This window comes from Scomber japonicus, chromosome 2, assembly GCF_027409825.1.
Source record: "Scomber japonicus isolate fScoJap1 chromosome 2, fScoJap1.pri, whole genome shotgun sequence".
NCBI classification, from domain to species: Eukaryota; Metazoa; Chordata; class Actinopteri; order Scombriformes; family Scombridae; genus Scomber; species Scomber japonicus.
In genome coordinates, this window is record NC_070579.1 from 41,607,049 (window position 1) to 41,621,650 (window position 14,602).

The following is a 14,602-nucleotide window of genomic DNA, read 5'->3' on the forward strand; positions in this document are numbered from 1 at the left end:
TTCTCTCCCAGAACTACCATAGACGGCAGATGTTTCAAGCCCTGGAAGCCTTGGGGGTCCTGCCATTGTTGGATGGGGACCCTCCAAGCGCAATTCCAGATGCCGTCCTCATCTCTCACTTTCGTAGCCTGGCCTTTAACAGTGCAATATCTCCCCAGCCACAAACAAATGTCATCTGCATTCACTGTTTCATTGAACATTCTGACAATAACGGTTTTCAACGTATTGTCAGTCAGTTTCTCCACATTGAACACAGCAAATTGGGGTTTTACATTTTCAAATCTTATCCAAAATTCTCTGAGCAACACAGCAGTTTGAAAGCTTAAATCAAATCCCTTGTTATATGGCAATGTTAAAATGCAGTTTAAGTCTTCTGGCTTAAATTTCAACGTACCTTGAATCAATTTTCTGGAGAAGTCCAGCCTCGACATCTTCATGGATTCAACATCCTTGTTGGCAAAAGTAAAACGGACACTGAAAAACACGTCTTACTGAGGAAGGCCGCCCGCTTGTCTTTTCACAAACACAATGAGACTCTGCCAAACGGCAAACCCTGCCAAAAATAGATCTAACTCGTGGGTGTTCCTCTCCACGGAAGTCTTTAGTAAAAGGCGAAAGACTTGTACGTGATGAAGAGAAAGCCGAGTAAGTACGCCCCGCTCACCAACAGCAGACGAACACAACAGTGGTCCCAGTCACCCCCTTCATGGTGAGCCCCGACATGGTGAAAGGAATCCCAGGCCACACCCATTCCCCTACACCGCGCAGCAAGAGCAAGGCGCCAACTTTTTCTTGTCATGTTTTTAGATTTTGTGAAATGCGGCAAAGAGCTCCAGGCTTTCCAGCCACAGGACTAACGTCCTACTCGGGTGTTCCAGAGGAGCAAGGGTCAAAATGTGGAAATGCTGCAAGTACACAGGCAGACAGGTGCTGCTTCCCTTTTACTCCCCCGTGGGAAGAATGACCCCTTGGCCGCGGTGCGGTCCGGAGGGCAGTGGGCAGCACCCTTGCATGAAGCATGAAAAGAGCGATCAATCCCCTCGTGTGACCCATAGCAGGACAACCGAGAGCCTCTCAGACACACCCTGTGGACTCATCTCTATGACAAGCCCCGCTGTGGAATGTCCTTCATGCCAAACCTCTTATGCCCCCACAATCTCCCTCTTTGTGTGCCGCCCCAAGGTGCAAATCTCACACCGTGTCACGCTGCACTTTCCCCCCTATTCGACGCAGGTGATTAGAGATACTGATGAAGATCCAGCAGGGGGCATGTCTGCTCTCCTTGAGACAGGCAACCTGCCATCTGCTGTGACTCAATCCCCCTGGCCAAAGTTGTATCAAATAATTCATAGGAAACAAAGATAACTTGCTCATTTTCAAGGGTGCTTGAACAACCTTGAAATGGATCTAAACTCGTCAGTGCTGCTAGACCGGCCTACCTACTCAGTTAAGCCTCTTTTTCATATTAAACATAGAGAGAGGGGGGTGCACCGTTCCTGGAGGTACTGCAATACCGGGTCGATGCGTGGAGTGGACGGAGCAAGCCCCTATTCCATCTCCCTGCTCCAAAAAGCAATTTAATATATGGTCCCCGGGTAGGGGACGTATCAGATATTAAACTGATAAGAACAGATACTACACTTGATCTTAGCCAAAAGGCCGAGAAGCGATGACCGGAAAAGTGTCGGAGTTGAAGGAGTGATCCTCTGCAGCGTCAGTCCCGCTCACGGTGTCACAGAGTCCAATGCGAGGAAGTAACTTGGAGCTGCATTCTATCAAAAGATAAGACGACCGTTTTGTGTTCAAAAGGACATCCGTCTCTACACGAGTCAATGGAGAATTCACCAATTTCTCACTTGGTTTCTAACCTCAGTAAGCGTTTAGTTTTCTTTCAACAATTTATCAGGGGAGAGCGCGAACGCAGTCCCCCACTACCAGAAATTATGTAATCGAGATTCCCACATTTGGGGAATTCGCAGAGGTCAGCACAACCGGAGTGCAATGGTTGAGCCTCGCCCTGGGTGAACCACCTTCTTGATCATGGTATCTCCCTTGCCAGGTAAGTATGAGTTGTACAGATCCGAGCCAAGGACGTCTTTCACAGACACGGCACCCGGACCGATGGTGCACCTTCCAAACATCATCCAAACACACACGCCGCATGAGGCTGTGGATCTGCAGAGTCACAACTTTGCATGCAGCTTCCTGCTCTATGAATAAGGATTACAAAGGATTGCTGTATATGAGCACAGATTTCTAGAGTGTGCAACCTCACTACAGTGCTGACATAGCTACTCAATTGTACATTGGCAGTCATGAGTCAAGATAATTTGCTCATTTTCAAGGGTGCTTGAACAACCTTGAAATGGATCTAAACTCGTCAGTGCTGCTAGACCGGCCTACCTACTCAGTTAAGTCTCTTTTTCATATTAAACATAGAGAGAGGGGAGTGCACCGTTCCTGGAGGTACTGCAATACCGGGTCGATGCATGGAGTGGACGGAGCAAGCCCCTATTCCATCTCCCTGCTCCAAAAAGCAATTTAATATATGGTCCCCGGGTAGGGGACGTATCAGATATTAAACTGATAAGAACAGATTTTTTTTTTTTTTTTCGAAAAAGTTTTATTGACACTCGTTCAAATTATTTCAAACAATGATTTACATTTTAGATAAAATATTCACATGTGGACATAGTATATACAATGAATTACAATAAATATGTGCAGTATGTAAAACCATATTTAAAACAATAAAACCAATTGTTCTAAAATGGTAATACAGGTTAAATAGCTGTTCATTTGTAAAACATATGTCAGGTGTTTATGTGATTGAGTGTCCATTAAAAGTCCATAAAAAGGAGTGCATCCGTTAAAAAGGGTTTTTTTTTTCAATTCTATCTTTGTGCAGGAGCGCAGTGAGTCCCTACCAAGGGTAACTCATTCTGCTCCCCCAAACATTTGGTCTCTCGGGATGCTGTTGTCCAGGGGACTTCCCTTTTTTAAAACCAGTCATACATTTATTTAACTCTAAAAAAGTAAAATCCTGGGATAAAAGCACACTGTTGTTTACTGTTTTTACAATGAATTTTAAAACTTCAGTCATGATGTCCATTTTTACAGGTTTTTCTTTGTACAGGTTTGAATAAAATATTTCAATTGTTTCCTTAATGTCGTCCATGGTTTCAGTTGTGCACCCATCTTCTTTTTTCAGCTTTGTAATGCCCCCCCCCTTTATTCATAATTTTCCTGAAAAAATACCTTGTGCACTTTTCACCCTCCTCTATTTCCCGTTCTCTGCTCCTTAAAATGACACCTTTGCTTTTAATTTCTGATAGAACCGACATCTCTTTTTTGACTTGTTTAATTTCCTCATTAAAATCCATGCCAATCTGGTTTAGATTAAAATACCGTTGTAGTCGTTTCTGCAGTCCCATCATGCGTCTGTATTCCCTGTTCTTTCGATTTTTACCTGCCTGCCTGAAGAAAGTCTGCGTCTTTCCCTTCACCATTTCCCACCAGTGTGCACGTGTTTCGTAGAAGTCTTGAAGGGTCTGCCACTCTTTGTACCGCTCCCTGAACTGCCTAACTAGCTCCCTATCTTCTAAAAGGGAGCAGTTGAGTTTCCACAGACCACTTCCTGATGTCACGCCCGAAGAGAGTGAAAGGGTGCAAGAGAGCATAAGGTGATCGGAGAAGAAAACAGGAATTAATCTAGCATCGGTGGGTGGGCAGTCCCGTGTAAAAACATAATCTATGCGAGAGGCTCTGGTGCCATCACCACTGAACCAGGTGAAGCCCTCCTCTCTGGGATGCATGATTTTAAAACAGTCCTGAAGTTTAAAATCTCTACAAATGCCCTGCAATAAAACCGATGTTTTGTCTACTTTAAAATCTTCCCCTGCTCTTCTCCTATCTTCCCTACTCAGAATACAGTTAAAATCCCCCCCTACAACTAAAGGTGCCCTACCTAGCATGTGGGACTGCAAGTCTTCTAAAAGGTCATACCTGTCGTTCTTGTCGTTAAAACCGTAAATATTTAAAAGGTTGAAATCCTGTCCCATAAAAGCCAAATGTGCTAAAAGTGCCCGACCGTCTCTCACCACAGTGCTGCCCTTCACCAGAACTTGAGGGTTTTTGATTAAAATGGCCACTCCGTCATTTTTGTTTTGATTGGATCCACTCCATATTGACATTTTTGGCCACATCTCCTCCCACTGTCTGTAATGTTTTAAAAACGGTAGGCTGCATTCCTGCAATAAAAACACATCTGACTTAAAGGAACTTAAAAAGGATAAAACACTCTGGGCTCTAACTCTCGACTTCACACTTCTCACATTAATGGTAGAGAAGGTGAGTGTCATGAGTATGGTTAAAAACAACAGGTAAGACATTTTAAAAGACTCAGAGGGTGTTAAAAAAACATTTAAAAAACAGTTAGGTAATTTCTTGTGAACAGAGCTCTTCCTTCATCTCTGCGGGTGAAAAATGAAGGGTTTGAGCTCTGTTCCCCTTTGGGACTCTGGGGGTTGGCCTCTGCTGCAATGTTGCATTTAATTTGGAGTCCCTGGGGGTCGATTGCAGAGCAATTGTTAAAAAAGAAACCTCATTGGGTGAATCGGAAGGGAAGACTCTGGGCTCCTCCACAGATGAACTGTCTGAGTGAGCCGCAACTCTTCCCTTCTTCTCCAACACAATGGGAGAATCCGAGGACAATTCAGACAAAGGCCTCTTAGTTTGCTGGGCATTGGGGAGGGAGGCATCCTCACTGTCATCCTGTGGTTGGTCTTCATTACTAGCTCCGCCTTCTGCCTGCACCACCCCATCCTCTGGAGTGCTCTCCATTGGAGGGGTAAATGCAGGCCCCTCCCTCACTCCCTCCTCACCTGTTCCCTCTCTTCCAATCACAGGATTTGGAGGGAGATTTGAATTTTCCTGCCCAGCAACTTCAATTTGCTCTCCTAACTGTTCTGTCTGTCCGCCATCTTTTGCCTTGTCCGTGACTTTTGCAGCCTTCAATTTGTTGGCAAATGACTTTGGGCAATCTCTGAACAGGTGGTTTGTTTCCCCACAAAGATTGCATCGTCTGCCATTGGTGCACTCTTCAAAAGTGTGTCCAATTTCTCTGCATTTTCCACATACAATCTGCTGACATGCTTCAACCAGGTGCCCATGCTCACCACACTTGCGGCAGAGTTTGGGTTGGCCCTGGTAATGGATATAGCCCCTGTTCTCTCCCAGAACTACCATAGACGGCAGATGTTTCAAGCCCTGGAAGCCTTGGGGGTCCTGCCATTGTTGGATGGGGACCCTCCAAGCGCAATTCCAGATGCCGTCCTCATCTCTCACTTTCGTAGCCTGGCCTTTAACAGTGCAATATCTCCCCAGCCACAAACAAATGTCATCTGCATTCACTGTTTCATTGAACATTCTGACAATAACGGTTTTCAACGTATTGTCAGTCAGTTTCTCCACATTAAACACAGCAAACTGGGGTTTTACATTTTCAAATCGTACCCAAAATTCTCTTAGCAATACAGCAGTTCTGAAGCTTAAATCAAATCCCTTGTTGTATGGCAATGTTAAAATACAGTTTAGGTCTTCTGGCTTAAATTTCAACGTACCTTGAATCAATTTTCTGGAGAAGTCCAGCCTCGACATCTTCACAGATTCAACATCCTTGTTAGCAAAAGTAAAACGGACACTGTGGTGCCTCCGCATGCCGGCATGGTTGGCCGACATGGTGGAGGCACCACCAGCTAAAAACGGTTAAAAGAGAATAAAATCCTTTAAAACCAGATAAAAGACAAACTAAATAAACAGTAAGAGACTAAAAGGAATCTAAAAACTGTAATAAATTATCAAAAACAATAAATAAATAAATAAGTATTGCACACCACCCAAACAAATGTATTCCTATGTGCAAGAACAACAACTACAACAGAGTTATTAAATTTGCACAATGGAACAGAAAAACTCTCAGTATAAGAACAGATACTACACTTGATCTTAGCCAAAAGGCCGAGAAGCAATGACCGGAAAAGTGTCGGAGTTGAAGGAGTGATCCTCTGCAGCGTCAGTCCCGCTCACGGTGTCACAGAGTCCAATGCGAGGAAGTAACTTGGAGCTGCATTCTATCAAAAGATAAGACGACCGTTTTGTGTTCAAAAGGACATCCGTCTCTACACGAGTCAATGGAGAATTCACCAATTTCTCACTTGGTTTCTAACCTCAGTAAGCGTTTAGTTTTCTTTCAACAACTTATCAGGGGAGAGCGCGAACGCAGTCCCCCACTACCAGAAATTATGCAATCGAGATTCCCACATTTGGGGAATTCGCAGAGGTCAGCACAACCGGAGTGCAATGGTTGAGCCTCGCCCTGGGTGAACCACCTTCTTGATCATGGTATCTCCCTTGCCAGGTAAGTATGAGTTGTACAGATCCGAGCCAAGGAAGTCTTTCACAGACACGGCACCCGGACCGATGGTGCACCTTCCAAACATCATCCAAACACACACACGCCGCATGAGGCTGTGGATCTGCAGAGTCACAACTTTGCATGCAGCTTCCTGCTCTATGAATAAGGATTACAAAGGATTGCTGTATATGAGCACAGATTTCTAGAGTGTGCAACCTCACTACAGTGCTGACATAGCTACTCAATTGTACATTGGCAGTCATGGGCAATTCTAGGATCAGGCTCGCAAAATAATTAAAGTTGTATAAAATAAATCATAGGAAACAGAGATAATTTGCTCATTTTCAAGGGTGCTTGAACAACCTTGAAATGGATCTAAACTCGTCAGTGCTGCTAGACCGGCCTACCTACTCAGTTAAGCCTCTTTTTCATATTAAACATAGAGATAGAGGGGGTGCACCGTTCCTGGAGGTACTGCAATACCGGGTCGATGCGTGGAGTGGACGGAGCAAGCCCCTATTCCATCTCCCTGCTCCAAAAAGCAATTTAATATATGGTCCCCGGGTAGGGGACGTATCAGATATTAAACTGATAAGAACAGATACTACACTTGATCTTAGCCAAAAGGCCAAGAAGCGATGACCGGAAAAGTGTCGGAGTTGAAGGAGTGATCCTCTGCAGCGTCAGTCCCGCTCACGGTGTCACAGAGTCCAATGCGAGGAAGTAACTTGGAGCTGCATTCTATCAAAAGATAAGACGACCGTTTTGTGTTCAAAAGGACATCCGTCTCTACACGAGTCAATGGAGAATTCACCAATTTCTCACTTGGTTTCTAACCTCAGTAAGCGTTTAGTTTTCTTTCAACAACTTATCAGGGGAGAGCGCGAACGCAGTCCCCCACTACCAGAAATTATGCAATCGAGATTCCCACATTTGGGGAATTCGCAGAGGTCAGCACAACCGGAGTGCAATGGTTGAGCCTCGCCCTGGGTGAACCACCTTCTTGATCATGGTATCTCCCTTGCCAGGTAAGTATGAGTTGTACAGATCCGAGCCAAGGAAGTCTTTCACAGACACGGCACCCGGACCGATGGTGCACCTTCCAAACATCATCCAAACACACACACGCCGCATGAGGCTGTGGATCTGCAGAGTCACAACTTTGCATGCAGCTTCCTGCTCTATGAATAAGGATTACAAAGGATTGCTGTATATGAGCACAGATTTCTAGAGTGTGCAACCTCACTACAGTGCTGACATAGCTACTCAATTGTACATTGGCAGTCATGGGCAATTCTAGGATCAGGCTCGCAAAATAATTAAAGTTGTTTAAAATAATTCATAGGAAACAAAGATAATTTGCTCATTTTCAAGGGTGCTTGAACAACCTTGAAATGGATCTAAACTCGTCAGTGCTGCTAGACCGGCCTACCTACTCAGTTAAGTCTCTTTTTCATATTAAACATAGAGAGAGGGGGGTGCACCGTTCCTGGAGGTACTGCAATACCGGGTCGATGCGTGGAGTGGACGGAGCAAGCCCCTATTCCATCTCCCTGCTCCAAAAAGCAATTTAATATATGGTCCCCGGGTAGGGGACGTATCAGATATTAAACTGATAAGAACAGATACTACACTTGATCTTAGCCAAAAGGCCGAGAAGCGATGACCGGAAAAGTGTCGGAGTTGAAGGAGTGATCCTCTGCAGCGTCAGTCCCGCTCACGGTGTCACAGAGTCCAATGCGAGGAAGTAACTTGGAGCTGCATTCTATCAAAAGATAAGACGACCGTTTTGTGTTCAAAAGGACATCCGTCTCTACACGAGTCAATGGAGAATTCACCAATTTCTCACTTGGTTTCTAACCTCAGTAAGCGTTTAGTTTTCTTTCAACAACTTATCAGGGGAGAGCGCGAACGCAGTCCCCCACTACCAGAAATTATGCAATCGAGATTCCCACATTTGGGGAATTCGCAGAAGTCGGCCTCAGCAGAGTGCAATTCAACTGTAGACTGTAGACAGTTGAGCGCTCTCATTGGACGAGAGTCTACAGTTTGGGCCAATCAGAAGCCCGGATTGTCTACAGTTGACAGCGTTTGTATGTCGCGAGCGAGTCGAGTAGTGCACTTGACACTGCGGAGGAGATACCTGTGAGAGATAACTGCGAGAGATAACTGAAGAAAGATAACTGAAGAAAGAGTTCAACGTTTTTCACGTTTAAGGTCAGTGATAATCATAAAATGCGGGAATTGTTCATTCCTTAGCTGAGAAATAGACGAGTGTAATTAACCTGTGTCGCGGGCATAGAAAGCACCGCCTATAGCGATAAGGTTGTGTGCCTCGATAACACTGCAAACGATGCAAACTGCCAAGAGATAACTGTGAGTCGGTCGATATAGAAAAAAGAGTTCCATGTTATTTCATGTTTAAGGTCAGTGATAATCATAAAATGCGGGAATTGTTCATTCCTTAGCGGAGAAATAGACGAGTGTCATTAACCTGTGTCGCGGCGTAGTTAGCATAGCCTATAGCGACAGTATCCAAGTCTGTCAGTGCGGTATATTTCCAGGTATATTTCCAGGTATATTTCTTTTATTTTCATATTTTGTAGTTGTGTGTTTTTGCGGTATTGCGTATATGTTTTTGCGTGTACTGTATAGGTCTGGTTTCTGTACTGTACATAGCTTTGCGACAGCATCCAAGTCTGTCAGTGCGGTATATTTCCAGGTATATTTCTTTTACTTTCATATTTTACGTGTTGTTGCGGTATTGCGTATACGTTTTTGCGTGTGCTGTATATGTCTGGTTTCTGTACTGTACATCGCCTTGCCTAAAACACCCTATGAGTCAGCGGTCCAAAAATAACGTAGCATGGCAGTCGTTATTCTAAGGGCTATATTTATAGTGTCAGCACACATAGGTGCCACAAGTTTATTTCGACATTGTACCGTGGTTATAACATTAGTTTAATAGAGGTAGTACTTGGCCGTGAACTGTAGGCTAGAGTGTACAGTTTGAATTGTACAGCGATTCGCTGATTGGTCGAGAGTCTACAGTTTGAAAAATACAGCGATTCGTTCGCTGATTGGTCGAGAGTCTACAGTTTGAAAAATACAGCGATTCGTTCGCTGATTGGTCGAGAGTCTACAGTTTCTACAGAGGAGGATGCTGTAGGCTATTTTTAGTTGCATTTTCTGAAAAGGGCAGAAAAAAATAATGACAGTGTGTCAGCCAGCATTACTTACTGCAATGCTACAATAAGACTTCACTTAGCCTGTGTCAAGTGATAATTGGGAAGGGGAGGATTTGTATTGCCACTGAACATGAAGTGATTAAAAAAGTTTATTTCTGAATTTGTCTTCCAGACACCCAAAAATGGATCCGTTGATGCCTGAACTGTCTATTTTGGACAAAACTCTGCCCCAAGATAGGCAACAATGCCTTCTTAAGGCATCCAAGGAGGCCAAAGCTGTCCACTCTAGAGCATCACACATCACACAGGGTGACAGCAGGTTCAGAGACCCTAAAACAGCTTATGAAGAAGGTAATAATTGGGAGCCATAGATGTGTTCCCGTCCTGTGTTTACAGCGCTGCCATGATAATTTAAAAGCAGAGCGCTAGAAACCTTTTGTGCTTACCTTGTCTCTTCAGCGAAGAGGAGATGCCGCTTGAGCACACCAGATCCCACTGAGGTGCAGTGCCTGGGCCAGCTGGTACTGACCTTTGGAAAATACATTGGGAAGAATTTCAGATGGCTGGCAGAAAATGATGTGGGGTATATTAAATAGTAAGTATGTTGCAGTAAATAGTATCACAGTGTATACCATTATGTTTTTCAGGAATTAACAATGTTATGTCATGTTTTAGTATCCTTGATCGCCACGTCAAGGAGAGCCGCCATCCTGAGAGGAAGTCCATTAACGATGGGTGGGTGAAGGATCATCTCTTAAAGTATGTGCAGCTGTTCCCTGCCATTTCCTGCCACCTGGAGGTAAACGTGGACAGGGCCATCTATGGACAGGGCCGCTTCAGGTCCTTCACCTTTCAGGAGATGTGGCAGTGGTACAGTCTGCACAAACACCTGAATGCCGATCCACAAGCTGGCAGTGACCATGAGAGGAGGATGGCCCAGGAGGCATTCACTTCAGTCAAGCAGTGGCTGGCCATGAAGGAGGAGGACATCATAGCAAAAACCATGAAGAGGTTCAGACAATACATCCTTGACAAGGAGGTAGGTAAAGGTGCTTACAGTAAAAAAAACAAAAACACACACAGTGCATTACCAATATGAACTTCAAAGCTGAAATTCACCTGTTTATTACAGAAACCTCAACAGGATATGGCCCCTCTTACAACAGCTGCCACCTTCACCGCCACAAAGGCCCCTGCAACAGTGTCCGCCACCGCCTCAAAGGCCCCTGTAGCTGTGTCCGCCACCGCCGCTAAGGCCCCTTTAGCTGTGTCCGCCACCGCCGCTAAGGCCCCTTTAGCTGTGTCCGCCACCGCCGCTAAGGCCCCTTTAGCAATGTCTGCCACCGCCTTCAAGGCCCCTTTAGCAATGTCTGCCACCGCCGCTAAGGCCCCTTCATCAGTGTCTGCCACCGCCACAAAGGCCCGTTTAGCAGTGTCTGCCACCGCCGCTAAGGCCCCTTTAGCTGTGTCTGCCACCGCCGCTAAGGCCCCTTTAGCAATGTCTGCCACTGCCGCTAAGGCCCCTTTAGCTGTGTCTGCCACCGCCTTCAAGGCCCCTTCATCAGTGTCTGCCAACGCCACAAAGGCCCCTTTAGCTGTGTCTGCCACCGCCTTCAAGGCCCCTTCATCAGTGTCTGCCACCGCCACAAAGGCCCCTTTAGCAGTGTCTGCCACCGCCGCTAAGGCCCCTTTAGCAGTGTCTGCCACCGCCGCTAAGGCCCCTTTAGCAGTGTCTGCCACCGCCGCTAAGGCCCCTTTAGCAGTGTCTGCCACCGCCGCTAAGGCCCCTTTACCAGTGTCTGCCACCGCCTTCAAGGCCCCTTTAGCAATGTCTGCCACCGCTGCTAAGGCCCCTTTAGCTGTGTCTGCCACCGCCTTCAAGGCCCCTTCATCAGTGTCTGCCACCGCCTTCAAGGCCCCTTCATCAGTGTCTGCCACCGCTGCTAAGGCCCCTGTAGCAGTGTCTGCCACTGCTGCTAAGGCCCCTGTAGCTGTGTCCGCCACCGCCTTCAAGGCCCCTTCAGCAGTGTCTGCCACCGCCTCAAAGGCCCCTGCAGCTGTGTCCGCCTCTGTCACTGCCACCTCCAGCTCATCATGGTCCAGTTGGGAAGATGATGCTGTGCTGCTGGAGGCTCTTGCCACCTTTGAAGGAGAAGGTATACATATCAATGAGGTCTTGAATTAATGTCACCACTGCACATATCTTGTATTAATGCAGAACCTGTATCAAATAAGTCAACATAAAACACGTATCAACAAAAGTCTTTGATGTTATCAGAGGATGCTTGGGGAATAGAAGCAGGAATGTGCCAGTCAGATGATCCACAGAAGCCACGTATCGACACCCTGTCACCGTTAGCTGTAAGTTCATCCGTGCACCACAAAAAGTATGCTCAACTAAATGAATGTATTTAAGTTAACACGTTGCTGTGCAATGCAGAGTGCAAATGCAGTAAGTAAGAGACAGATAACGGAGTGATGAATGTTAGTGTGTGAGCACAGAGCCAGTAGAAGAGCTAGTTAACACAACTGTGTCTCCATACTATCTGTGAAAGGGTTACAGTTAGAAAATCAAAGCAGAGACAACAAATCAGTAAATGTTTATACTCATGTATTACACACCGATCATTTTTCAGGCTCCTGCATCATCCACTAGTGGTGAAGATCAGACGACTGGTGCTCAGGCTACCCCCGTGACAGCTGAAGGAGAAGCTGCACACCCTGAGGTAATGCTTGAAACTGACTAACAAACTTTATGTGAAACCCACTAGGCACACTAGGAATCATTTTCTTGTTTTATTTGTTTTCTGCTATTTCAGATTACATTTGAGGGATGGCATAGAATGTGGGAATCTAGTGTCAATGGTCTCCCTGCGGAAGACCTGAAGTGGCTGAAGGAGGATGATGAGAGGGGGCTCTTTCAAAAGCCCATGGCATACCAGGACAAGCATGGGAAAACAAGGTGGAGGAGAGTCCTTAAAGACGACCGGATGTGGTTTCACCCACCCGAATCTCCTGGCGTAATGGGGGGTAGAGTGCCCTCGGCACACTCCTTTTTCCAGAGCCGTCTGTTTTTCTGGAGACCAGTAGGTGTGTGGCGGTACAGTCTTCGCTGCCCCAGGCCTGAGTGTCCTGCCAGAGACGACAACAAGGCGTCCCTGTACCGATGTGGGTACTCCAAGACTGTCCGGCGGATCTGCGACGTCGGAGGCTGGTACTCCATGTTGACAGAGGTCCTGGCCTGCAACGCCTGCCGGAAAGCTGCCAAACAGTCCGAGGACCACGCCATTGGCCGGTTCCTGTCATGGGAGGCAGACATCATGAAGCAACTCAGCCAGGCGCACAGAGCAGTGTTCCCAGCCGTGTTAACATTACGGTGAGTCTCTGCATAATTTCACAGTGATTTGAATTCTTATTGATTTTACAATAACACATCTAAGGTTCATTGCCATTGTGTTCAGAACTGAAATCAGCCCCAACTGTGAACGTTATTAAATAATAATGAATAATAATAAGTTAATTGTATGTTTTAATGTTTCTGTTTTATGTAAAGCACATTGAGTTGCCATTGTGTATGAAATGCGCTATATAAATAAAACTGCCTTGCCTTGTTCTAATTTTAGGCGTGGTGTGGACAAGGCTGTGATCCGCCTCATGAGGGATCGCACCGAGGGAAACACCATGACCAAGGTGTGGAGACAGGTGCTGGAGAGCCACTGCGAGGACTATTTGCAGAGGAAGGACCTCTACACGACTCTCCTCAGCCAGTACAACCAACCTGGAAAAATCACAAGTAAGTCAGATTTCATTTTCACACAGCACGGGCCCATTACATGCCTGTAACAAAACAAAAAAGAAATGTTACACATTCATAAACAAATAATGAAATAACAAGCCATTTTTTCAGTTTTTGATTGATGATGATGATCCACGGACCTACATATTATCTCATTATTGTTTATTTTCACATTTTCTCTCCACTTTCAGGCATCTGGACTCCCCACTTCCAGAGACCACCACAGAGGAGAGAGCTGCCATGCCCTAAGCTGCTGAGGAAAGCCTTCCTCATCGCCGAGACGGACAGCATTGAGGACTACCGGACGCAGATCATGTCTACGTTTGGCAAGGTCCTCAAGTATGACTCCACCAAGAAGGTATATTTGACACACTGCTGTTGAAATGGTCAAACCACACAAAATGTAGAAACAAAATACAGACCCTTGTTCTTGTATTTATCATCAGATCTGCAAGAAGCTGTCCGGTGACGGCAAAGGCACAGCAGAGTGGTGCACCAACGTGGCCAACGAGCGGGGGCAGATCCTCATATCTGTCCTGACCTGCGAGGAGTCGCTCGTGAAAATGAGGCCGATGGCTGAGGGCCTCATGGCGAGGTACGAGAGGGCAGGAGAGGCACCTCCTGAACTTATGTATGTGGACCGTGGCTGCTGTCGTGTCCTGGGAGCGTCTTCAGTGGAGCAGCTGTTCAGTGGGTGGGCAGACGCAGGCATGCTCATTCGACTGGACATCTTCCACTGGATCCACCGGTTCGACGCCGCCCTCAGGACCGACCACCACCCCAAGTATGCCCTCTTTAAGTCCGCGCTCTCTGCTGCTGTGTTCTCCTACAACCGGGACGACATGGCGCTCCTGTTGCAGGCGATACGTGCCGGGCACCCGACCAAGTACGGTTCCCTGACTGATAATGAGCTCATGGAAACGCACGTCACCAAGTACGACCTGAGCCATTATGTCAGGAGAATCACGGTCGGGGCCCAGGAGACGTTCATTCGCGCTCAGAGTGCCATTGATGTCCTGAAGGGCGCCGCCGGGATGGACGAAAACCGAGTCCACCTGTTTAAGGACGAGGCGGCCATTGACCACGTGTGGGAGAACCAGCAGAAGCACCTGGAGTGCATCCAGGATCCACCGGGGCGGAACATGTATACCATCAAGAAACATGTCACCCGCAATGGTGTGCGGCTCCCGTACTACACCACGG

General features: G+C 46.5%; 7 non-coding genes and 2 pseudogenes across 7 annotated transcripts; all 9 read right to left on the minus strand.

Annotated features, from left to right (window-relative positions):
* Positions 1–534: 534 nt before the first annotated feature.
* Positions 535–649, minus strand: LOC128383317 (U5 spliceosomal RNA). The gene has a single exon (XR_008323888.1). It is a non-coding gene; the product is annotated as a U5 spliceosomal RNA (small nuclear RNA).
* An 831-nt stretch (positions 650–1,480) lies between these two features.
* Positions 1,481–1,671, minus strand: LOC128382541 (U2 spliceosomal RNA). The gene has a single exon (XR_008323761.1). It is a non-coding gene; the product is annotated as a U2 spliceosomal RNA (small nuclear RNA).
* Positions 1,672–1,903: 232 nt separating this feature from the next.
* LOC128382032 (U1 spliceosomal RNA) lies at positions 1,904–2,067 on the minus strand. Its single transcript, XR_008323659.1, has one exon. It is a non-coding gene; the product is annotated as a U1 spliceosomal RNA (small nuclear RNA).
* A 377-nt stretch (positions 2,068–2,444) lies between these two features.
* On the minus strand, positions 2,445–2,625 carry LOC128383010 (uncharacterized; annotated as a pseudogene).
* Positions 2,626–5,881: 3,256 nt separating this feature from the next.
* On the minus strand, positions 5,882–6,030 carry LOC128383109 (uncharacterized; annotated as a pseudogene).
* A 232-nt stretch (positions 6,031–6,262) lies between these two features.
* On the minus strand, positions 6,263–6,426 carry LOC128381778 (U1 spliceosomal RNA). Its single transcript, XR_008323596.1, has one exon. It is a non-coding gene; the product is annotated as a U1 spliceosomal RNA (small nuclear RNA).
* Positions 6,427–6,864: 438 nt separating this feature from the next.
* LOC128382308 (U2 spliceosomal RNA) lies at positions 6,865–7,055 on the minus strand. The gene has a single exon (XR_008323726.1). It is a non-coding gene; the product is annotated as a U2 spliceosomal RNA (small nuclear RNA).
* A 232-nt stretch (positions 7,056–7,287) lies between these two features.
* Positions 7,288–7,451, minus strand: LOC128381785 (U1 spliceosomal RNA). Its single transcript, XR_008323597.1, has one exon. It is a non-coding gene; the product is annotated as a U1 spliceosomal RNA (small nuclear RNA).
* A 437-nt stretch (positions 7,452–7,888) lies between these two features.
* On the minus strand, positions 7,889–8,079 carry LOC128382549 (U2 spliceosomal RNA). The gene has a single exon (XR_008323762.1). It is a non-coding gene; the product is annotated as a U2 spliceosomal RNA (small nuclear RNA).
* Positions 8,080–14,602: the final 6,523 nt, after the last annotated feature.